Below are 23,885 nucleotides of genomic sequence, written 5' to 3' on the forward strand. Positions count from 1 at the left end.
GAGATGTACCACTGAGTCAAATTTGGGCAAAATCGGTGTTCGTATGTCCGAATTAATGCAATTTTCGTGAAGGTAAATTTGTAGGGGGCGCTACTGAGAGAAATGGCAATTTCTTTTGATAAATGGGTGTAGGCCTGGGAGATTGACAACTGATTCAAATTTGAGCCAAATTGGTGTTCGCATGTCTAAAGTGAAGTAATTTTCATAAAGTTAAAATTGTAGGGGGCGCTATGGAACCGAATTTCAAATTTTCCTGGTAAATGGGTGTAGGCCTGGGAGATAGACGTCTGACCAAAATTTGAGCCCAATCGGTGTTCGTATGTCCAAACTGAAGATATTTTAATTTTAAAATATTAAAAATTTTTGTAGGGGGCGCTGCAGTGCAAAATTTCAGTTTCTTTTGACAAGTAGGTGTAGGCCTGGGACACAGATGTCTGAGTCAAATTTGAGCCAAATCGGTGTTCGTATGTCCGAACTGATGTCATTTTAGTGAATGTACATTTGGAGGGGGAACGATACTGCGAAATTTCAATTTCTTTTAATAAATGGGTGTAGGCCTGGGAGATAGATGTCTGAGTCAAATTTGAGCAAAATCGGTGTTTGTACGTCTGAGCTGAAGCAATTTTTGTGATGGCAAATTTTCGAATAAACTTTGCAAAGATTGCGACAACGTCGCAAAAAAACGGTGATGCCGATTCAAAAAATTCGGCTAACTTTTGATGCCCCACTTCTCTAGATACTGTACACCGATTTTGAGCTCATTTGGCCAAACAGCTTAGGAGGAGATAGTTAAAATACAACGTCAGCGAAAATGCTGACTCAGCATTTTCGAATGTTCAATCCAATATGGCCGACTTCCGCTTGGTTAAGGGGCGTGGCCATAATAATATTTTTTGTTTGTCTCCTCATGATGAATTTGTGTACCGATTTTTGTGGCTCTACGACAAACTTTATGTTGGACACGCTCCCATTGGCGCAATGCATTTCCACTTTTCAAGGGGGCCCTGCCAACACATTTCTTTACCTACATCTACGAAACCTATATGTAAATTCAATTTCTCGCACTTCTGAATTTTAGGCAAAACTTGGTGAGTTTTCGTAAATGTTCAGAGGGTCAAAATTGAGCTCAAAGCGCAGGAGAAAGAAAAATTAAAGCCACAAGCGGCATCTGAAGGCCCTCGCCACGGGCACGTCCAGTAGAAGTATGTCCGTCGTTCAGCAGGTGGCACTCTAGCACCAAATTTTGTGTCTTCTGATGAATGGGTGTAGGCCTGGGAGATTGACAACTGATTCAAATTTGAGGCAGATCTTTGTTTTTATGTCCGAACTAAAGGAATTTTTGTATAAGTAAATCTGTAGGGGGCGCTATGCAGCTGAAAATAAATTTCTTCCTTTGAATGGGTGTAGGCCTGCGAGATGTACCACTGAGTCAAATTTGAGCCAAATCGGTGTTTGTATGTCTGAATTAATGCAATTTTCGTGAAGGTAAATTTGTAGGGGGCGCTACTGAGCGAAGTGGCAATTTCTTTTGATAAATGGGTGTAGGCCTGGGAGATTGACAACTGATTCAAATTTAAGCCAAATTGGTGTTTGTATGTCTAACGTGAAGTAATTTTCGTAAAGGTAAATTTGTAGGGGGCGCTATGGCACCGAATTTCAAATTTTTCATATAAATGGGTGTACGCCTGGGAGATAGATGTCTGAGTCAAATTTGAGCCAAATCAGTGTTCGTATGTCTGAACTGAAGCAATTTTAATAAAAAAATATTAAATTTTTTTGTAGGGAGCGCTGTAGTGCACAATTTCAGTTTCTTTTGACAAATAGGTGTAGGCCTGGGAGACAGATGTCTGAGGTAAATTTCAGCCAAATTGGTGTTCGTATGTCCGAACTGATGCCATTTTTGTAAATGTACATTTGTAGGGGGCGCTATAGTGCGAAATTTCAATTTCCTTTAATAAATGGGTGTAGGCCTGGGAGATAGATGTCTGTGTCAAATTTCAGCCAAATCAGTGTTTGTATGTCTCAGCTGAAGCAATTTTTGTGATGGTACATTCCCGAAAAAACTTTGCAATGTTTTCAACCTCGTCACACAAAAACGGTGACACATTCAAAAAATTCGGCTAACTTTTGATGCCCCACTTCTCTAGATACTGTACACCTATTTTGAGCTGATTTGGCCAAACAGCTTAGTAGGAGATAGTTAAAATGTAAGTTCAGCGAAAACGCTGACTCAGCATTTTGGAAATTTCAATCCAATATGGCCGACAAAGGGTTGGTTTAGGGGCGTGGCCATAATAATATTTTTTGTTTGTCTCCTCATGATGAATCTGTCTACCGATTTTCGTGGCTCTACAACAAACTTTATGTTGGACGCGCTCCCATTGGCGCAATGCATTTCCATTTTTCAAGGGGGCGCTGCCGCAACATTTCTTTACCGACATCTACGAAACCTATATGTAAATTCAATTTCTCGCACGTCTGAATTTTGTGCAAAATTTGGTGAGTTTTCGTAAATGTTCAGAGGGTCAAAATTGAGCTCAAAGCGCAGTAGAAAGAAAAATAAGACAAAATAAAAATAATAATAATAATAAAAATTAAAGCCGCAAGCGGCATCTAAAGGCCCTCCCCAAGGGCACGTCCAGTGGAAGTATGCTCATCGTTCAGCAGGTGGCGCTGTAGCCCCAAATTTTGTGTCTTCTAATGAATGGGTTTAGGCCTGGGACATTGACAATTGATTTGAGACAAATCAGTGTTCGTATGTCCGAACTGAACAAAATTTTGTATATATAAATCTGTAGGGGGCGCTATGAGCAAAAATTCAATTTGTTCCATTGAATGGGTGTAGGCCTGTGAGATGTACCACTGAGTCAAATTTGAGCCAAATCGGTGTTCGTATGTCTGAACTGATGCAATTTTCATGAAGGTAAATTTGTAGGGGGCGCTACTGAGCGAAGTGGCAATTTCTTTTGATAAATGGGTGTAGGCCTGGGAGATTGACAACTCATTCAAATTTGAGCCAAATTGGTGTTCGCATGTCTAACGTGAAGTAATTTTCGTAAAGGTAACATTGTAGGGGGCGCTATAGCGCCGAATTTAAAATTTTTCTGATAAATGGGTGTAGGCCTGGGATATAGACATCTGAGTCAAATTTGAGCCAAATTGGTGTTCGTATGTCCAAACTGAAGCAATTTTAATAAAAAATATTAAAAAATTTTGTAGGGGGCGCTGTAGTGCAAAGTTTCAGTTTCTTTTGATAAATAGGTGTAGGCCTTTGAGACAGATGTCTGAGTCAAATTTGAGCCAAATCGGTGTTCGTATGTCCGAACTGATGTCATTTTTGTAAATGTACATTTGTAGGGGGCGCTATAGTGCGAAATTTCAATTTCTTTTAATAAATGGGTGTAGGCCTGAGAGATGGACGTCTGAGTCAAATTTCAGCCAAATCGCTGTTCGTATGTCTGAGCTGAAGCAATTTTTATGATGGTAAATTTTCAAAAAAACTTCGCAAAGTTTGCAACCTTGTCACACAAAAACGGTGATGCTGATTCAAAAAATTCGGCTAACTTTTGATGCCCCACTTCTCTAGATACTGTACACCGATTTTGAGGTCATTCGGCCAAACGGCTTAGTAGGAGATAGTTAAAATACAACTTCAGTGAAAACGCTGACTCAGCATTTTGGAAATTTCAATCCAATATGGCTGACTAAGGGTTGGTTTAGGGGCGTGGCCATAATAATATTTTTTGTTTGTCTCCTCATGATTAATCTGTCTACCGATTTTTGTGGCTCTACAACAAACTTTATGTTGGACGTGCTCCCATTGGCGCAATGCATTTCCACTTTTCAAGGGGGCGCTGCCGCAACATTTCTTTACCGACATCTACGAAACCTATATGTAAATTCAATTTCTCACACTTCTGAATTTTAGGCAAAATTTGGTGAGTTTTCGTAAATGTTCAGAGGGTCAAAATTGAGCTCAAAGCGCAGGAGAAAGAAAAATAAGACAAAAAAAAAAAAAAAATAATAAAAAGTAATCTGAGCAAAAACAATATAGCCGTTTCTATGGCAACAACGTATTTGCCCTTTTTTGAAAGTTCTCGAGGCCCCCCACATGTGTGTGGGGTCAGATGTCACCTGTCGTGCACTTACACACATGTGACTGACCCCGAGTGGGCGTGTCCCATTGACTCCCATTCATTCTGAGCAGGTGTAAATATGCGATTTGTGCACATGTCATATACATCGTCGGAAAGGTCTCAGTGCCGTGAATGTGAATATGTGTGAGAGTGGCGACAGTGGCGAAAGGCGACCGCGTCACTGGCGATTTTCTCCCCATGCGCCCACTGCAGACTCAATAGGCCCTGCGCCGGCTTTACTCGGCTCGGGCCTAATAAAAATAATAATAATCTGAGCAAGAACAATATAGCCGTTTCTATGGCAACCACGTATTTGCCCTTTTTTGAAAGTTCTCGAGGTCCCCCACATGTCTGTGGGGTCAGATGTCACGTGTCGTGCACTTACACCCATGTGACTAACCCCGAGTGCGCGTGTCCCATTGACTCCCATTCATTCTGTGCAGGTGTAAATATGCGATTTGTGCACGTCATATACATCGTCGGAAAGGTCTCAGTGCCGTGAATGTGAATATGTGTGAGAGTGGCGACAGTGGCGAAAGGCGACCGCGTCACTGGCAATTTCGTCCCCATGCGCCCACTGCAGACTCAATAGGCCCTGCGCCGGCTTTACTCGGCTCGGGCCTAAATAAGACAAAATTAAAGCCGCAAGCGGCATCTAAAGGCCCTCACCACAGGCACGTCCAGTAGAAGTATGTCCATCGTTCAGCAGGTGGCACTCTAGCACCAAATTTCAATGTCTTCTGATGAATGGGTGAAGGCCTTGGAGATTGAAAACTAATTCAAATTTGAGGCAGATCTTTGTTCGTATGTCCAAGAAATTAAAGTAAATCTGTAGGGGGCGCTATGCAGCTAAAATTTAATTCCTTCCGTTGAATGGGTGTCGGCCTGCGAGATGTACCACTGAGTCAAATTTGAGCCAAATCGGTGTTCGTATTTTTGAATTAGTTCAATTTTCGTGAAGGTAAATTTGTAGGGGGCGCTACTGAGCCAAGTGGAAAATTCTTTTGATAAATGGGTGTAGGCCTAGGAGATTGACAACTGATTCAAATTTGAGCCAAATTGGTGTTCGCATGTCTACGTGAAGTAATTTTCGTAAAGGTAAAATTGTAGGGGGCGCTATGGCACCGAACATCAAATTTTTCTTATAAATGGGTGTAGGCCTGGGAGATAGACATCTGAGTCAAATTTGAGCCAAATCGGTGTTCGTATGTCCGAACTGAAGATATTTTAATAAAAAAATATTAAATATTTTTGTAGGGGACGCTGTAGTGCAAAATTTCAGTTTCTTTTGATAAATAAGTGTAGGCCTTGGAGACAGATGTCTGAGTCAAATTTGAGCCAAATCGGTGTTCGTAGGCCCGAACTGATGTCATTTTTGTAAATGTACATTTGTAGGGGGCGCTATAGTGCGAAATTTCAATTTCTTTTAATAAATGGGTGTAGGCCTTGGAGATAGACGTCTGAGTCAAATTTCGACCAAATCGGTGTTTGTATGTCTGAGCTGAAGCAATTTTTGTGATGGCAAATTTTCGAAAAAACTTTGAAAAGTTTGCAACGTCTTCGCACAAAAACAGTAATACCGATTCAAAGAATTCAGCTAACTTTTGATGCCCCACTTCTCTAGATACTGTACACCGATTTTCAGCTCATTTCGCCAAACGGCTTAGTAGGAGATAGTTAAAATACGTCAGTGAAAACGTTGACTCAGCATTTTGGAAATTTCAATCCAATATGGCCGACTAAGGCTGACAAACGGTTGGTTTTGGGGCGTGGCAATAATAATATTTTTTGTTTGTCTCCTCATGAGGAATCTGTGTACCAATTTTCGTGGCTCTACGACCAACTTTATGTTGGACGTGCTCCCATTGGCATAATGCATTTCCACTTTTCAAGGGGGCGCTGCCGCAACATTTCTTTACCGACATCTACGAAACCTATATGTAAATTCAATTTCTCGCACTTCTGAATTTTGTGCAAAATTTGGTGAGTTTTCGTAAATGTTCAGGGGGTCAAAGTTGAGCTCAAAGCGCAGGAGAAAGAAAAATAAGACAAAATTAAAGCCGCAGGCGGCATCTAAAGGCCCTCGCCACGGGCACGTCCAGTAGAAGTATGTCCATCGTTCAGCAGGTGGCACTCTAGCACCAAATTTCAATGTCTTCTGATGAATAGGTGTAGGCCTGGGAGATCGACAACTGATTCAAATTTGAGGCAAATCTTTGTTTCTATGTTCGAACTAAAGAAAGTTTTGGATAAGTAAATCTGTAGGGGGCGCTATGCAGCTAAAAATAAATTTCTACCATTGAATGGGAGTAGGTTTGCGAGATGTACCACTGAGTCAAATTTGAGCTAAATCAGTGTTCGTATGTCCGAATTGATGCAATTTTCGTGAAGGTAAATTTGTAGGGGGCGCTACTGAGCGAAGTGGCAATTTCTTTTGATAAATGGGTGTAGGCCTGGGAGATTGACAACTGATTCAAATTTGAGCCAAATTGGTGTTCGCATGTCTAACGTGAAGTAATTTTCGTAAAGGTAAAATTGTAGGGGGCGCTATGACACCGAATTTCAAATATTTCTGATAAATGGGTGTAGGCCTTGGAGATAGACGTCTGAGTCAAATTTGAGCCAAATAGGTGTTCGTATATCCGAACTGAAGAAATTTAATAAAAGAATATTAAAAATTTTTGTAGGGGGCGCTGTAGTGCAAAATTTCAGTTTCTTTTGACAAATAGGTGTAGGATGGGGAGACAGATGTCTGAGTCAAATTTGAGCCAAATTGGTGCTCGTATGTCCAAACTGATTTCATTTTTGTAAATGTACATTTGTAGGGGGCGCTATAGTGCGATATTTCAAATTCTTTTAATAAATGGGTGTAGGCCTTGGAGATAGACGTCTGAGTGAAATTTCAGCCAAATCGGTGTTCGAATGTCTGAGCTGAAGCAATTTTCGTAATGGTAAATTCCCAAAGAAACTTTGCAAAGTTTGCGACGTCATCACACAACAACGGTGACACCTATCCAAAAAATTCGGCTAACTTTTGATGCCCCACTTCTCAAGATATTGTACACCGATTTTGAGCTCATTTGGCCAAACGGCCAAGGAGGAGATAGTTAAAATACGACGTCAGCGAAAACGCTGACTCAGCATTTTGGAAATTTCAATCCAATATGGCCGACCAAGGGTTGGTTTTGGGGCGTGGCCACAGTAATATTTTTTGTTTGTCTCCTCATGATGAATCTGTGTACCGATTTTCGTGGCTCTACAACAAACTTTACGTTGGACGTGCTCCCATTGGGGTAATGCATTTCCACTTTTCAAGGGGGCGCTGCGGCAACATTTCTTTACTGACATCTACGAAACCTATATGTAAATTCAATTTCTCGCACTTCTGAATTTTAGGCAAAATTTGGTGAGTTTTCGTAAATTTTCAGGGGGTCAAATTTGAGCTCAAAGAGCAGGAGAAGAAAAATAAAAAATAAATAAAGAAATAAAGAAATAATAATATACTTTTTTTGTCTCCTGACGATGAATCTGTGTACCGATTTTCATGGCTCTACAACAAACTTTACGTTGGACACGCTCCCATTGACGTAAGATATTTCCACTTTTCAAGGGGGCGCTGCCGCAACATTTGTTTACCGACATCTATGAAACCTATATGTAAATTTAATTTTGCACATTTTTGAATTTTGGGCAAACTTTGGTGAGTTTTTGTAAATGTTCAGGGGCTCAAATTTGACCTCAAAGCGCAGTACAAAGAAAAAAAAAATTTGAAGCCGCAAGTGGCATCTTAAGGCCCTCGCCACGGGCATGTCCACTACAAGTATGTCCATCATTCAGCAGGTGCCGCTGTAGCACCAAATTTTATGTCTTCTGATGAATGGGTGTAGGCCTGGCAGATTGACAACTGACTCAAGTTTGAGACAAATCAGTGTTCGTCTGTCCGAACTGAAAAATTTTTTGTATAAATAAATCTGTAGGGGGCGCTATGGAGCCAAAATTCAATTTGTTCCATTGAATGGGTGTAGGCCTGCGAGATGTACCACTGAGTTGAATTTTAGCCAAATCGGTGTTCGTATGTCTGAACTGACGAAATTTTCATGAAGGTAAATTTGTAGGGTGCGTTATTGAGCGAAATGGCATTTTCTTTTGATAAATGGGTGTAGGCTTGGGAGATTGACAACCGATTCAAATTTGAGTAAAATCGGTGTTCGTATGTCCAAACTGAAGCCATTATCGTAAAGGTAAAGTTGTGGGGGGCGCTATAGCGCCAAATTTCAATTGTTTCTGACAAATGGGTGCAGGCCTGAGAGATAGATGTCTGACTGAAATTTGAGCCAAATCGGTATTCGTATGTCCGAACTGAAGCAATTTTAATAAAAAAATGTAAAAAAAACTTGTAGGGGGCGCTGTAGTGCGAAATTTCAGTTTCCTTTGACAAATAGGTGTAGGCCTGGGAGATAGACGTCTGAGTCAAATTTGAGCCAAATCGGTGTTCGAATGTCTGAGCTGAAGCAATTTTTGTAATGGTAAATTCCCAAAGAAACTTTGCAGAATTTGCGACGTCGTCACACAAAAACGGTGACACCGATCCCAAGAATTTGGCTAACTTTTGATGCCCCACGTCTCTAGATACTGTACACCGATTTTGAGCTCATTCGGCCAAACGGCGAAGGAGGAGATAGTTAAAATACGACGTCAGCGAAAACGCTGACTCTGCATTTTGGAAATTTCAATCCAATATGGCCGACTAAGGGTGGGTTTAGGGGCGTGGCCACAATAATATTTTTTGTTTGTCTCCTCATGATGAATCTGTGTACCGATTTTCGTGGTTCTGCGACAAACTTTATGTTGGACATGCTCCCATTGACGTAATGCATTTCCACTTTTCAAGGGGGCGCTGCAGCAACATTTCTTTACCGACATCTACGAAACATATATGTAAATTCAATTTTGCACATTTCTGAATTTTGTGCAAAATTTGGTGAGTTTTCATAAATGTTCAGGGGGTCAAAATTGAGCTCAAAGCGCAGGAGAAAGAAAAATTAAAGCCGCAAGCGGCATCTAAAGGCCCTCGCCAAGGGCATGTCCAGTGGAAGTATGCTCATCGTTCAGCAGGTGGCACTCTAGCCCCAACTTTTGTGTCTTCTAATGAATGGGTGTAGGCCCGGGACATTGACAATTGATTTGAGACAAATCAGTGTTCGTATGTCCGAACTGAACAAAATTTTGTATAAATAAATCTGTAGGGGGTGCTATGAGCCAAAATTCAATTTGTTCCATTGAATGGGTGTAGGCCTGTGAGATGTACCACTGAGTCAAATTTGAGCCAAATCGGTGTTCCTATGTCTGAACTGATGCAATTTTCGTGAAGGTAAATTTGTAGGGGGCGCTACTGAGCGAAGTGGAAATTTCTTTTGATAAATGGGTGTAGGCTTGGGAGATTGAACACTGATTCAAATCTGAGCCAAATTGGTGTTCGCATGTCTCACGTGAAGTAATTTTCGTAAAGGTAACATTGTAGGGGGCACTATGGTGCCGAATTTCAAATTTTTCTGATAAATGGGTGTAGGCCTGGGATATAGACATCTGAGTCAAATTTGAGCCCAATCGGTGTTCGTATGTCCGAACTGAAGCAATTTTAATAAAAAATATTAAACATTTTTGTAGGGGGCACTGTAGTGCAAAATTTCATTTTATTTTGATAAATAGGTGTAGGCCTTTGAGACAGATGTCTGAGTCAAATTTGAGCCAAATCGGTGTTCGTATGTCCGAACTGATGTCATTTTTGTAAATGTACATTTGTAGGGGGCGCTATAGTGCGAAATTTCAATTTCTTTTAATAAATGGGTGTAGGCCTGGGAGATGGACGTCTGAGTCAAATTTCAGCCAAATCGGTGTTCGTATGTCTGAGCTGAAGCAATTTCTGTGATGGTAAATTTTCGAAAAAACTTCGCAAAGTTTGCAACCTCGTCACACAAAAACGGTGATGCCGATTAAAAAATTCAGCTAACTTTTGATGCCCCACTTCTCTAGATACTGTACACCGATTTTGAGCTCATTCGGCCAAACGGCTTAGTAGGAGATAGTTAAAATACAAGTTCAGCGAAAACGCTGACTCAGCATTTTGGAAATTTCAATCCAATATGGCCGACTAAGGGTTGGTTTAGGGGCGTGGCCATAATAATATTTTTTGTTTGTCTCCTCATGGTGAATCTGTCTACCGATTTTCGTGGCTCTACGACAAACTTTATGTTGGACGCACTCCCACTGGCGCAATGCATTTCCACTTTTCAAGGGGGTGCTGCGGCAACATTTCTTTACCGACATCTACGAAACCTATATGTAAATTCAATTTCTCGCACTTCTAAATTTTAGGCAAAATTTGGTGAGTTTTCATAAATGTTCAGAGGGTCAAAATTGAGCTCAAAGCGCAGGAGAAAGAAAAATAAGACAAAATTAAAGCCGCAAGCGGCATCTAAAGGCCCTCGCCAAGGGCACGTCCAGTGGAAGTATGCACATCATTGAGCAGGTGGCGCTCTAGCACCAAATTTCAGTGTCTTCTGATGAATGGGTGTCGGCCTGGGAGATTGACAACTGATTCAAATTTGAGGGAAATCATTGCTTTTATGTCCGAACTAAGGAAATTTTTGTATAAGTAAATCTGTAGGGGGCGCTATGCAGCTAAAATTAAATTTCTTCAATTGAATGGGTGTAGGCCTGCAAGATGTACCACTGAGTCAAATTTGAGCCAAATCGGTGTTCATATGTCCGAGGTGATGCAGTTTTCGTGAAGGTGAATTTGCAGGGGGCGCTAGTGAGCGAAATGGCAATTTCTTTTGATAAATGGGTGTAGGCCTGGGAGATTGACAACTGAGTCAAATTTGAGCCAAATTGGTGTTCGTATGTCCGAACTGAAGCAATTTTAATAAAAAAATTAAAAAAAAAAAAACCTTGTAGGGGGCGCTGTAGTGTGAAATTTCAGTTTCTTTTGACAAGTAGGTGTAGGCCTGGGAGACAGATGTCTTAGTCAAATTTGAGCCAAATTGGTGTTCGTATCTCCAAACTGATGTCATTTTTGTAAATGTACATTTGTAGGGGGCGCTACAGAGCGAAATTTCAAATTCTTTTAACAAAATGAGTGTAGGCCTGGGAGATGGACGTCTGAGTGTAATTTGAGCCAAATTGGTGTTCGTATGTCTGAGCTGAAGCAATTTTTGTAATGGTACATTCGCAAAGAAACTTTGCAAAGTTTGCGACGTTGTCACACAATAATGGTGACACCAATCCAAAAAATTCGGCTAACTTTTCATGCCCCACTTCTCTAGATACTGTACACCGATTTTGAGCTCATTTGGCCAAACGGCTTAGTAGGAGATAGTTAAAATACAACGTCAGCGAAAACGCTGACTCAGCATTTTGGAAATTTCAATCCAATATGGCCGACTAAGGGTTGGTTTAGGGGCGTGGCCATAATAATATTTTTTTTTTGTCTCCTCAAGATGAATCTGTGTACCAATTTTCGTGGCTCTACGACAAACTTTGTGTTGGACGTGCTCCCATTGGCGCAATGCATTTCCACTTTTCAAGGGGGCGCTGCCGCAACATTTCTTTACCGACATCTACGAAACCTATATGTAAATTCAATTTTGCACATTTCTGAATTTTGGGCAAAATTTGGTGAGTTTTCGTAAATGTTCAGGGGATCAAAATTGAGCTCAAAGCGCAGGAGAAAGAAAAAAAAAATAATAATAATAATCTGAGCAAGAACAATATAGCCGTTTCTATGGCAACCACATATTTGGCCTTATTTGAAAGCTCTCGAGCTCCCCCACATGTCTGTGGGGTCAGATGTCACGTGTCGTGCACTTACACACACGTGACTGACCCCGAGTGGGCGTGTCCCATTGACTCACATTCATTCAGAGCAGGTGTAAATATGCGATTTATGCACATGTCATGTACATCGTCGGAAAGGTCTCAGTGCCGTGGATGTGAATATGTGTGAGAGTGGCGACAGTGGCGAAAGGCGACCGCGTCACTGGTGATTTCCTCCCCATGCGCCCATTGCAGACTCAATAGGCCCTGCGCCGGCTTTACTCGGCTCGGGCCTAATAAACATTAATAAAAATTAAAGCCGCACGCGGCATCTAAAGGCCCTCGCCACGGGCACGTCCAGTAGAAGTATGTCCATCGTTCAGCAGGTGGCGCTCTTGCACCAAATTTCAATGTCTTCTGATGAATGGGTGTAGGCCTGGGAGATTGACAACTGATTCAAATTTAATACAAATTGGTGTTCGTATGTCCAAACTGACGCAATTATCGTAAAAGTAAAGTTGTAGGGGGCGCTATAGCGCCAAATTTCAAATTTTTCTGATATCGGTGTAGGTCTGGGAGATAGACGTCTGAGTCAAATTTGAGCCACACTGGTGTTCGTATGTCCGTACTGAAGCAATTTTAATTAAAAAAAAATTTAAAAAACTTGTAGGGGGCACTGCAGTGCGAAATTTAAATTTCTTTTGACAAGTAGGTATAGGCCTGGGAGACAGATGTCTGAGTCAAATTTGAGCCAAATTGGTGTGTGTATGTCCAAACTGATGCCAGTTTTGTAAATGTATAATTTTAGGGGGCACTATAGTGCAAAATTTCAATTTCTTTCAATAAATGGCTCTAGGCCTGGGAGATAGACGTCAGAGTCAAATTTGAGCCAAATTGGTGTTCGTATGTCTGAGCTGAAGTAAATTTTGTAATGGTAAAGTTACAAAAAAAACTTCACAAAGTTTGCAACCTTGTCGCACAAAAACGGTGACACCGATTCCAAAAATTTTGCTAACTTTTGATGCCCCACTTGTCTATATACTGTACACCAATTTTGAGCTCATTTGGCCAAACGCCCAAGGAGGAGATAGTTAAAATGTGATTTCCAAAATGCTGAGTCAGCAAAAACAATGACTCAGCATTTTGGAAATTTCAATCCAATATGGCCGACTTCCGGTTAGTTTAGGGGTGTGGCCATAATAATATATTTTCTTTTGTCTCATGATGAATCTGTGTACCAATTTTTGTGGCTCTACGACAAACTTTGTGTTGGACATGCTCCCATTGACGTAATGTATTTCCACTTTTCAAGGGGGCGCTGTAGCAACATTTCTTTACCGACATCTATGAAACCTATATGTAAATTCAATTTCTCGCACTTCTGAATTTTGGGCAAAATTTGGTGAGTTTTCGTAAATGTTCAGGGGGTCAAAATTCAGCTCAAATCGCAGGAGAAAGAAAAATAAGACAAAAAATTAAAATAAAATAAAAATAATAATCTGAGCAAGAACAATATAGCCGTTTCCGTGGCAACCACATATCTGGCCTTATTTGAAAGCTCTCGAGGTCCCCCACATGTCTGTGGAGTCCGATGTATCCTGTCGTGCACTTATACACACGTGACTGACCCCGACTGGGTGTATCCCATTGTCTCCCATTCATTCTGAGCAGGTGTAAATATGCGATTTGTGCACGTCATGTACATCTTCGGAAAGGTCTCAGTGCCGTGAATGTGAATATGTGTGAGAGTGGCGACAGTGGCAAAAGGCGACCGCGTCACTGGCGATTTCGTCCCCATGCGCCCACTGCAGACTCAATAGGCCCTGCGCCGGCTTTACTCGGCTTGGGCGTAATAAAAAAAAAAAACGAACGAAAAACAATAGGAGTCTTGCCTTCTGGCAAGTCCACTCACTTGTGTGAGTGGACCTACCCTCTCAGCTCGGTCCCTAAAAATGAACGAAAAACAATAGGGGCCTTGCGTTCTGGTAAGTCCACTCACTTTCTGAGTGGACCTTCCCTCTCGGCTTGGTCCCTAAATAAAGTAAATAAAATATTACTAAATATATTTTAAACATTAGTATTGCACTTTGCCATGAAAGGCAGTTTTTATCCTTAAACGGAACTAGTACTTTTAATGGACCCGGTTTCGAGAACTATATTCATGTCACTGGTAGTGAAAAAACTGATGCCAGTGACAAACTTACATTTAAAAAGCTGTTTTAGACAGTACTGAGCACCATTTGCAGTATAAGAGTACTAGAACGACTACTGTCATTCTGTTTAGGGAGTCCATTTTATAACAACTTGATCCGGTGCAATGATACACTGCAGTGTTCCCTGAACTGTTCTCTGGAACTTAAAAGTATCCCTCATTTACCTCATTACCTGACAGTTGAAGTGCTGAGTTTTACTATCTGTTCATTTGCCCGCTGTTGTGACTGGCACCAGAAGTTAACCATAAACTGACTTGCCTTCTCTGTGCTACGTGGAAATCGGACATATGTATTTAATGTGTGGCTGTTTATCTGCATAATCTGGCATAATTTATTACTCTTATAAAACAAATGGTGCTCAGTACTTTTAAATGCAAGTTTGTCACTGGCATCACTTCTTTCACTACCAGTGATGTGAATATAGTGTATATAAAGTGTTGAGTCCGAATTGTTTCAGTTCCTACGCTCCCAGAAGGCAACATGAACGGTCCCTAAGTTTTTTGTTACGCTGTCACTCATGATTCCATGCCCCTCTCAGTTGGGTCACGCCCTCCACACCACATCAGGGCCAAAAGTTGTACAAGTGGAAAAAAAAGAGATCTGAAACTAAAAAAAGATCTCAAACTGAAAAAATAAGATTTGAAACAGCAAAAAATAAGATCTGAATCTGAAAAGATAACACATACAACTGAAAAAAATAAAACCTCAAGTATTAAAATATATATAAAAGTGAAAAATGAAAGTAAACAATTTATTCAAATTACCCCTGTGAATCAAAATTATATGTAACCTGAAAAAAAACTTTTCATACACTTATTTTTAATTTGAATACATTGTTGTATTTTTCAAAATTCAAGATCAAAACTTCAATTTTCAGTTTCAAATTGTATTTTTTCAAATTCAAAACATTTGGCCCCAGAATGGCTCCATTCAAGGGTCCCCCCTCCACACAGGTCCAATACAAGTGGGTGGCAGAATAGAAGGACTACAATAGAGGGAATGCACAAACGTCACTTCCCCCCCTGGGCCACGCCCCTCTAAGTCAGACCGAGTGGCAAAAACAAACCGGCTCAACATCATGGAGCACAGCAATAACTACAGCGAGACCAGGAAAAATGTGGAATATAACATGAAATTAAAGACAATTGGACTCGACATGGATCCATACAAGTTATCAAACAACAAGTGGTCTACGAACATTGATATGTGGCCGGAAATCACGCATCCTGACATTTATATGTACCTGATTTCAACGCCGGGAAAATACACAATGCAAAGCCCGAAAGCATACAAAAGCCAAAGAGCCGTTGACATCCTCATCATCGTTAATTAGAGGATTACAGCTGGTGAGTGCTTTCAATTCAACGTACTGTTGCTTTTGAGGTTTTATGTCAGTGAAGACGTATTTTCTTGGCAGTGATTGCCAAGGTAAAGGCTCAGCAGTAGTGCTCACAGTTTGCTACTGATTTACTGTAGTTTAACCCTTAGTATTGACCGAAGTGAGTGTACGATCTACTTGTACTTTTGATATTTAAGTATAGTTCACACCAAATACTTGGTACAACACAGCTACAACAGCTTTGTGCTAGAGTACCCCTGTATTTGGAAAACTAGGGTAGCCTCAGTTTAAGCTAGTTTACAAATCATGTAGAGCACAAGGTTCAGAATCACACAACTGAAGACAAAAACGTTTCAGTTATGAAATATATAACTAAATGACAGATGCTAACATTAAGGTGGACTAGGGGAAACACTAAATAAATACTAGTACAATAAAAGAATCAAGAAATAAACATTATGTCCATTTACAACACTGTAAAAACAACAAAGCTGAGGGTAGCCTAAGATTTTTGCAGTGCTGTATCCATGAAACATGCGGTACGTGCTATGTTGCACAAAGTCTAACACAGCCAAATGAAAAATTTCTATCATGATAACATTTTACAAGAATTATCCTTATCAGCTGTGACTGATATATAGTTCAATTTATTTTATGTTTTTTTTTCACTGGTTTTTAAAATGACGTGTGTTAAAGTAAACTCAGCACTCAGTATTATATGCCTGTGTTTACAGCTGGACTAGGCAGTATTCTGTGACATAATGATTGTAACATATGTGAGAGGTGCATGCTGAGAGAAAGGAGCTGCTCCTATGGACATTCTTAACAGGATCCTTTTCAGGGACGGCTCATTGAAACTCATATTAGAGCCTGCTGGCAAAAGTTCTTATGTAGGAGGGGAAGTAAAACATTGTCACATCCTGTGTGGGCCTCAGGAAATAAACAGTGGCCCCAATCTATTGTGGTTGAAATGTAACAATATACAATCTGTGGAAGCCCAGACTGCTCCAAATAATATGTTAATCTCGACGATATCAAATCACATATGGCAGCATGAGCATATGGCAGTATCAGCATTTGGAATTAAATGAGTTTTGCAGCTGTTGTGGTCATAGTCACTGGATAAGATAACTTAAGCTCATCAGGTTTTGTCTATTGAAATCAACTTAATTTCAACAGAAAGTGTAATTCTAAGTCAAATGTTTATCTGACCACACTGGTCAATCAATAAGTCCAGCCAACCAGCATCAATTACAACCCACATCAAAAACAAGCTGATCTCACAGTCTGTTTTGTTTATGTTTATGTTTATGTTTACGCATTTGGCAGACGCTTTTTTCCAAAGCGACTTACAGGGGAAAACCAATTAAATCACTCAATCAATCAAATTTTATTTATATAGCGCCAGATCACAAGAAAGTTATCTCTTGACATTTTATATATAGAGTTGGTCAAAACCAGACTCTAAGTCAATTCTACAGAAACCCAACAGAATCCTCCAGGAGCAAACACTTGTGACTGGTGACAGTGGCGAGGAAAAACTTCCCTTTAACAGGCAGAAACCTCGAGCAGACCCAGACTCCTGGAGGATGGCCGTCTGCCTTGACCAGTTGGGGTTAAAGAGAGAGAGTAGAGAAGGGGAAAAAGAGAGAGCGATAGAGATAGGGACTGGGGGAGAGGGGGAGAAGGGGGGAGTAGGGGGAGACACATGGAGGCGGTTGAGGATAAGTGAGTGGTGATGATGAGGGCAGGGAAGAGGCCGGACCACCGCAGCAGGTCCAGAGATAATCGTGAAAGAATCTGTGGTTGTCCTGGGAAAAACCTTATTAGAATATTTAAAATGGAATGTTTGAAAGTGCTAGGACAGGAGGTGCTCTCGGAAGAGCTGGGTCTTCAGGAGCTTCTTGAAGATAGGCAGGGATGACTCTGTTCTTGTAGCACTTGGTAGAGCGTTCCACCAACGTGGAACGACCCATGAAAAGAGCCTGGATTGTCTTGTACAAGGTCTGGGGACCACCAGACTACGTTCCCCAGACGAGCGGAGTGGTCGTGGGGCGACATAAGCTTTTATTAGTGCACCTAAGTAGACAGGAGCAGACCCACGGAGAATTTTGTAGGCTAGGATTAAAGATTTGAATTTGATGCGGGCAGCTATGGGTAGCCAGTGTAACTCAATGAGTAAGGGGGTGACATGTGCCCTTTTAGGCTGATTGAAGACCAGACGCGCTGCTGCATTCTGGACCATCTGTAGTGGTTTGACAACACAAGCTGGGAGGCCCGTTAGAAGAGCATTGCAGTAGTCAAGACGGGAGATAACCATAGTCTGCACCAGGAGCTGGGTGGCCTGTTCAGTTAGGTATGGCCTGATCTTTCTTAGGTTGAACAGAGTGAAACGGCATGATCGGGTGACAGAGGCAACGTGATCCGTGAAGGTCAACTGATTATCAATCATGACTCCCAAGTTACGTACTACACTGGTAGGAGCCAGAGGTATGGAGTCAATAGTGATGGAGATGTCCAGCTGTATGGTTGGCTTAGCTGGGAAGACCAGCAGTTCAGTTTTGGACAGGTTCAGCTGAAGGTGATGGGCTTTCATCCATGCAGATATGTCAGAGAGACAATCTGAGATCCGCACTGAGACTGTGGAGTCATCAGGTGGGAATGACAGATAGAGCTGGGTATCATCAGCATAGCAATGATATGAGAAGCCGTGTGAGTGGATGATCTGACCGAGTGAGGTGGTGTATATGGCAAAAAGGAGGGGGCCCAACACAGAGCCTTGGGGGACCCCCGTGGTGAGGCGGTGAACTGCTGATGTGTGCCCTAGCCAGGACACACTGAAGGACCGACCAGTAAGGTAAGATTGAAACCAGGAGTGTGCGTGGCCTGTGATGCCCATGTTCCAGAGTATGGATAACAGGATATCATGATTGACAGTGTCAAATGCTGCTGATAAGTCCAGTAGAATGAGTACTGAAGACTTGGCTGCTGCTCTAGCCTCTTTCAAGGCTTCTGTCACAGACAACAGAGCCGTTTCAGTGGAGTGGCCGATTTTGAAGCCAGATTGGTTGATGTCCAGGAGGTTATTTTGGGAGAGGAATTCTGTGACCTGTTTGAAAACAGCCCTTTCGATGATCTTAGAAAGGTATGGGAGGAGTGAGACTGGTCGATAATTCTCCACTTGAGTGGGGGTGAGGGAAGGTTTTTTGAGTAGTGGTGTTACCTGCGCTTGTTTAAATACTGTAGGAAATGTTCCTGAAGTCAGTGAAGCATTAATGACATGTGTGATTGGTGCTGTGATAGTAGGGGCAACAGACTGTAAGAGGTTGGATGGAATAGGGTCCAACAAGCATGTTGTAGGACGGCTAGAGGAAAGGAGTTTAGACACCTCGTTCTCTGTGAGGGGAGTAAATGAGGGGAATGACGCAGTTGGGCTTTTATCAGTTGAGTTAGTAGTAGCCATAGTCAGGGGAGAGGAAGCAGTGTGTGATGATGATGATGTTGAAGAAGGAGGCGTGCAGTCTATGGGTGGATCAGTGAACTGACTGCTGATAGTAGACACTTTATTTGTGAAAAATGAAGCAAAATTGTCTGCTGTCAGATTAGTAGTGGGCGGTGGAGGTGGAGGGTTGAGTAGTGTTTTAAAGGTTGAGAATAGTTTCTTGGTGTCGGTGGCAGAATGAATTTTGTTATTATAGTAAGCCTTCTTCGCAGCAGTGACACTGGATGAGAAGGATACCAATAGTGACTGGAATGTGATCAGGTCAGAAGAGCTTTTTGTTTTGTGCCATTTTCTCTCTGCGGCTCTGAGGTTGGTACGCAGCGACCGGAGGTTATCATTGAGCCATGGGTGGGACTGGGAGGATCGAGCGGGTCTAGTAGATAGAGGGCACAGATTATCCAGACAGGAGCTAAGTGTAGAGCACAGAGACTCAGTGGCATCGTTAACCTCTAAGGAGGAAAAAGTGCTGGGGGGAGGGAGAGCGGAGGCTACGACAGTGGAGAAGTGGGTGGGGGACAAATTGCGGAGGTTGCGGCGGAAAGAGACCATGGGGGAGGGAGCAGAGTGTTTTTCAGGGAGAGACACACTGAACTGAATGAAATAGTGGTCAGACAGGTGTAAAGGTGTGACTGTGAGGGCATCTGTGATGCAGTTTCGGGTGAAAATGAGATCGAGCTCTTTACCAGCTTTGTGGGTTGGAGGACTGCAAACCCGCTGTAGCTCAAAAGAGAGTATTAGTGACATGAAATCTGAGAAGCTGGGATTGTCTAAGTGGATGTTCATGTCACCGAGGACTAGCATGGGGCAGTCATGCTCTGGGATGGAGGAAAGCAGAGTGTCAAGCTCATCAGGAAAATCACCCAGTTGCCCTGGTGGACGATAAATGACAATTATGTAAAGTTTGACTGGTGCTGTCACTAGGATGGCATGGTATTCAAAGGAGTTGTATTTGACTGAAGGTAGGAGTTGATTGTGTTTCCATTTGTTGGAAATTAACAGACCCACACCACCTCCTCGTCCAGATGGACGAGAGGTATGAGAGAATGTGTGGCTGATAGAAAGTGCGGCTGGGGTTGCATTGTTTTCAGGCGTAATCCAGGTTTCAGTGAGAGCCAGGATGTCCAGTGTGTGATGGTTGGCATAGGCAGCAATAAAATCTGCTTTGTTCACTGCAGATTGGCAATTCCATAACCCTATAGAGAAGGACGCACCAATGACTGCGGTGTATATTAATGGGCGGAGATTGGTGATATTACGATGCCTTTTAGCAGTGTGAAACCCCATACGTGAACCGAAAATAACAGGAATGGGATGGTGACCAGTAGAGAGATTGTTCCTCAAAGGTGAGCTGGTGTGAGTGAGGGGTGTAGCTGTCATTAGTGAGGGGCTGGGAGAGGAGGAGAGATCAGCTGGGGTGGTATTCAGTCTGACTACAGACTGTACAGGAGACTCTGAACGTGGTGATGTTTGATGTGACCAGCAGGGGGAGCAGGTGACTGCAGCAGAAGACGGGGAGCGTAGTCACATAGGTGTGGGTGTGGTTTTAGTCTGGACAGCATGTTGAATGTTTTGAGCCAGGACGCTGCTGCCTAGTGTAGAGGGGTGGACGCCATCGGACTTGTAGAAGGAGGAGCGGTTCCAGAACAGATTAAAGTTATCAATAAAACTGAAGCCGTTCAGAGCAGAGGCGGACTGGAGCCAGGTGTTCAGGCTGAGGAGTCGGCTGAAACGGCCCACACCACGGGCAAAGGAGGGGAGGGGCCCGGAAATGAAAACAGCCTTCCCGGATCTTTTCAGTTTATCAAAGAGGTTTTTAAAATGAACCTTCGTCACTTCAGACTGTTGAAGAGAAGTGTCATTGAAGCCCACGTGAACTATGATCCGGGTAACGGTGGACGGCAGTGAGAGCAGCAGCTGAGGGAGTTCATGGAGGATGGAGGTGACGGTGGAACCAGGAAAACACCTGGTTATGGCGTTAAAGAAACGGACGTTACGGATGATGGAGTCCCCGAGGATAGCGGTGGTCGGAGGGAAAAGTGGTCGAGGAGACAGTGTTGGAGGTGAAGGGTTCCTGGTCTCTCTAGGTGGACATTCCACGGGTGGACCGTCGGAGTGACGGCGGACGGCCTCTCGGAGGAGGCGGCGCCGGGCAGAGGAGCGGACCGAGGAGCGGGGACCCTTGTTCGACGGCTTCACAGGAGGACCGGCTTTAGGACCGTCGCTGGTAATCAGCTCGGTGGCAGCCACGGAGTCAGCAGGAGCCGGTTCCGGGACAGAGCCAGGTGGGACGGGGGGCACACCAGCCGCGGGGGGAGGAGCCGGAGCGTCCTCCACGGACAGGACGCCGAAGCGGTTTGATGTGCTGATGGTCGGCGGTGGTGAGTCTTTGCTGGTGTTCTTTTGCGGCCACGAATCACCACTTCAGACCAGGGTGTAGAACACGGGGGGCGAGAACAGGCAGAGGAAGGATCCCATAACACCGTATCATCACAGGAGGCTTTGGGCTTCTCTGCGCTTTTCAGAAACAGACTGGACAGTGTGGGAAGGCGGCTGGAGAAACCACAGAGCTGGGCATTTTTCTCCTCGAGTTCTGCGGAGAGGCGCAGTATTTCCTCTTTGAGATCCGCGATAGTTTGGTAAGCCTTTACCAGGGTTTTGTTGGCTTCGACAAGAGGACTATCTCCGGCTGATGAGGATGACGCCATGGTGGAAACAGCGAGATACCGGGCAGAGCGCGGGAAGCGATGGGTGACAACCAGAGGTAAGGATCCACTGACAATACTGACCTGTCCTGATGGAGGTTTGGATTGATGGCGTCAAGTTAAAAAGACACGGTTAAGAGGTTAGGTTCAAGTGAGTAAGCGTTGAAAGGCAAGAAATAAGTAGTTAAAAGGCTGGATTTCTAGGAGTAGATCCGCCGGCGGTTTGACAGACGCCACGCATGCGCAAATGCGAGTAATATATCCGTAAATCCGAGTAATATATATGGTTTTGTTAACCAAGAACTTGTGCTTTGGAAGTGGTAGTGCTTAGAGCAGTAGCCAATTTGTTTACAGTTAAGGTAAATTATCTAAATTGTATGATATAGGGATGTCCGATAATATCGGCCCACCGATATTATCGGCCCGATATTGGCATAAAAATGTAATATCGGTGAATATCGGTTTTTTTGCCTATCACTAAAACCAATAAAATAATGCCTTGATTTCACTGGCATTTACCGAAGCGTAAATGAAGCATTGTTTGTAGCTGAAAGAAATGTGCAGTTTTCAAAACTGCACAGTAGAGTTGCCACACTGTAATAGACTCATGGAGGGAGGGAGAGAAAATAAATAAATATGGTATTTTTTCCACAACTTAACTCTTTCCTCGCCAATGACGAGATTTTCCGTCACTTTTTCACTGTTATACTGTAGTTGAAGCTGTTGCGGATCGTGTGAATTACTTTCCTTAGTCCAAAAACAAACAATTAAGCAGCTTTTTTGGAAAAATGACGGACTGGGTTTAACGTTTTCGCACTGGAGTCTCCGTATCCCATGGTAACGCATCCAGCGTCAGTCACTGAATGAGGAAATGCAGCCTGTGCAGGAACCGCGCGCAGTTTCAGAAGCCGTAAAGATGATTATGGAGACAGTCCGACAATTCAATATATGATGGAGCTACAGAAGAACCATTTAGAGACAGGAACGGAGAAATAGAAGGTGAGGGAGATGGACACGGAACACGGGAAACACGGATCGGCTCAGGTCCGACACGAAAGGGGGGGTGGGGGGGGGGGGGCACGGAGCGACACGGAGACAATGACAGACAGGAGGAAGAGAAAAGAAATATTTATAGTGGACATTCAAGGAGAAGACAGACACACAGACGTGGGACAAGACAAAGGACAGCTAGTCTGCATCTGTTAGAGTGAGTTCAGATTCAGACTGAGGACATGGAACAGATTCAGCTGTATAATGTCAGTGGGGACACAGGTAAGACACTGTTTGATTTGGCTTGTGTATGAAATAAATAAATAAATACATATATTCATACATAGATAAATAACTAGATGTCCATATAATTATTTACAGATCAAAACCAGTAGCTGGTCCAACAGGAGGACCTGGTGCAGCCAAGGAAATGCCAGAAATCTACAGTATTTAGTGCATTTGTTTCTTTTTTTTCTTGAAAATGAGGAATATTGAAGTGTTTATATCAAAAAACTAAACTACTACGTGGAAGACTTACAACTGATGTATGTAAGTGTGTACAGTTTAGAAGGAACCTGGTGCTTTAGAAGATATTTTGTCTAAAGTTTGGTGTAGATTCCTCTAATATTTTGTGGAATGATGGGATATCTTAGAGCTGTTTGTTATTATTATTGTTGTTATTATTATTATTTTATTTTGTGATTTGGAATACAGTGTTACTCTTGGTAAATGAGAAAGAGTCAAAAATATAAATAGGAAATCAATTTTATCTTGAAAATCAATACCTTTGGGAAAAAAAATGCAGTTTTCTCAGTTTTTTGCTCAAAATTCAGTTTTTTCCTGAAAATGACCAATATTCAAATGTTCATATCTCACAAACAAATGAAGATAGAATAAAATCGTTTCTTGTGTTTAAAAGTTGAAGTTCTGTTCTTGCTTTTGATGTATTCAGTGTTCACATACTCCTAACACAACATTTTCAGTGAGCCTCCAAAGATTAGTGAAAATGACCAAAAAGGCTGGCGCTGGCTACCAGCTCACTGGAAAATGCTCTGGCGGGGAAAGAGTTAAGTTGAAGTATGTATTCTTTGCACAGACAGTGTTTACATTTTAAAAGCCTTGTTGCATTTGAGAATGCATCCAATGGGGCATCATAATATAATTAGGCATGATGTGTTAATTCCATGA

General features: G+C 42.4%; 1 protein-coding gene and 1 long non-coding RNA gene across 3 annotated transcripts in view; one reads left to right on the forward strand and one right to left on the reverse strand.

The window, feature by feature from the left end:
* Nucleotides 1–23,885, reverse strand: part of ric1 (RIC1 homolog, RAB6A GEF complex partner 1) — a 155,023-nt gene that overhangs the window by 119,090 nt on the left and 12,048 nt on the right. The gene's annotated exons all lie outside the window — the stretch shown is intronic.
* LOC115429563 (uncharacterized) overlaps nt 14,357–23,885 on the forward strand; it is a 13,936-nt gene continuing 4,407 nt past the window's right edge. Inside the window, exons 1-2 of the long non-coding RNA XR_003936806.1 lie at nt 14,357–14,367; nt 18,953–18,955. This is a non-coding gene — a long non-coding RNA (uncharacterized LOC115429563). The remainder of the gene's footprint in view (nt 14,368–18,952; nt 18,956–23,885) is intronic.

Source organism: Sphaeramia orbicularis, chromosome 12 (assembly GCF_902148855.1).
Source record: "Sphaeramia orbicularis chromosome 12, fSphaOr1.1, whole genome shotgun sequence".
Classification (NCBI taxonomy): domain Eukaryota; kingdom Metazoa; phylum Chordata; class Actinopteri; order Kurtiformes; family Apogonidae; genus Sphaeramia; species Sphaeramia orbicularis.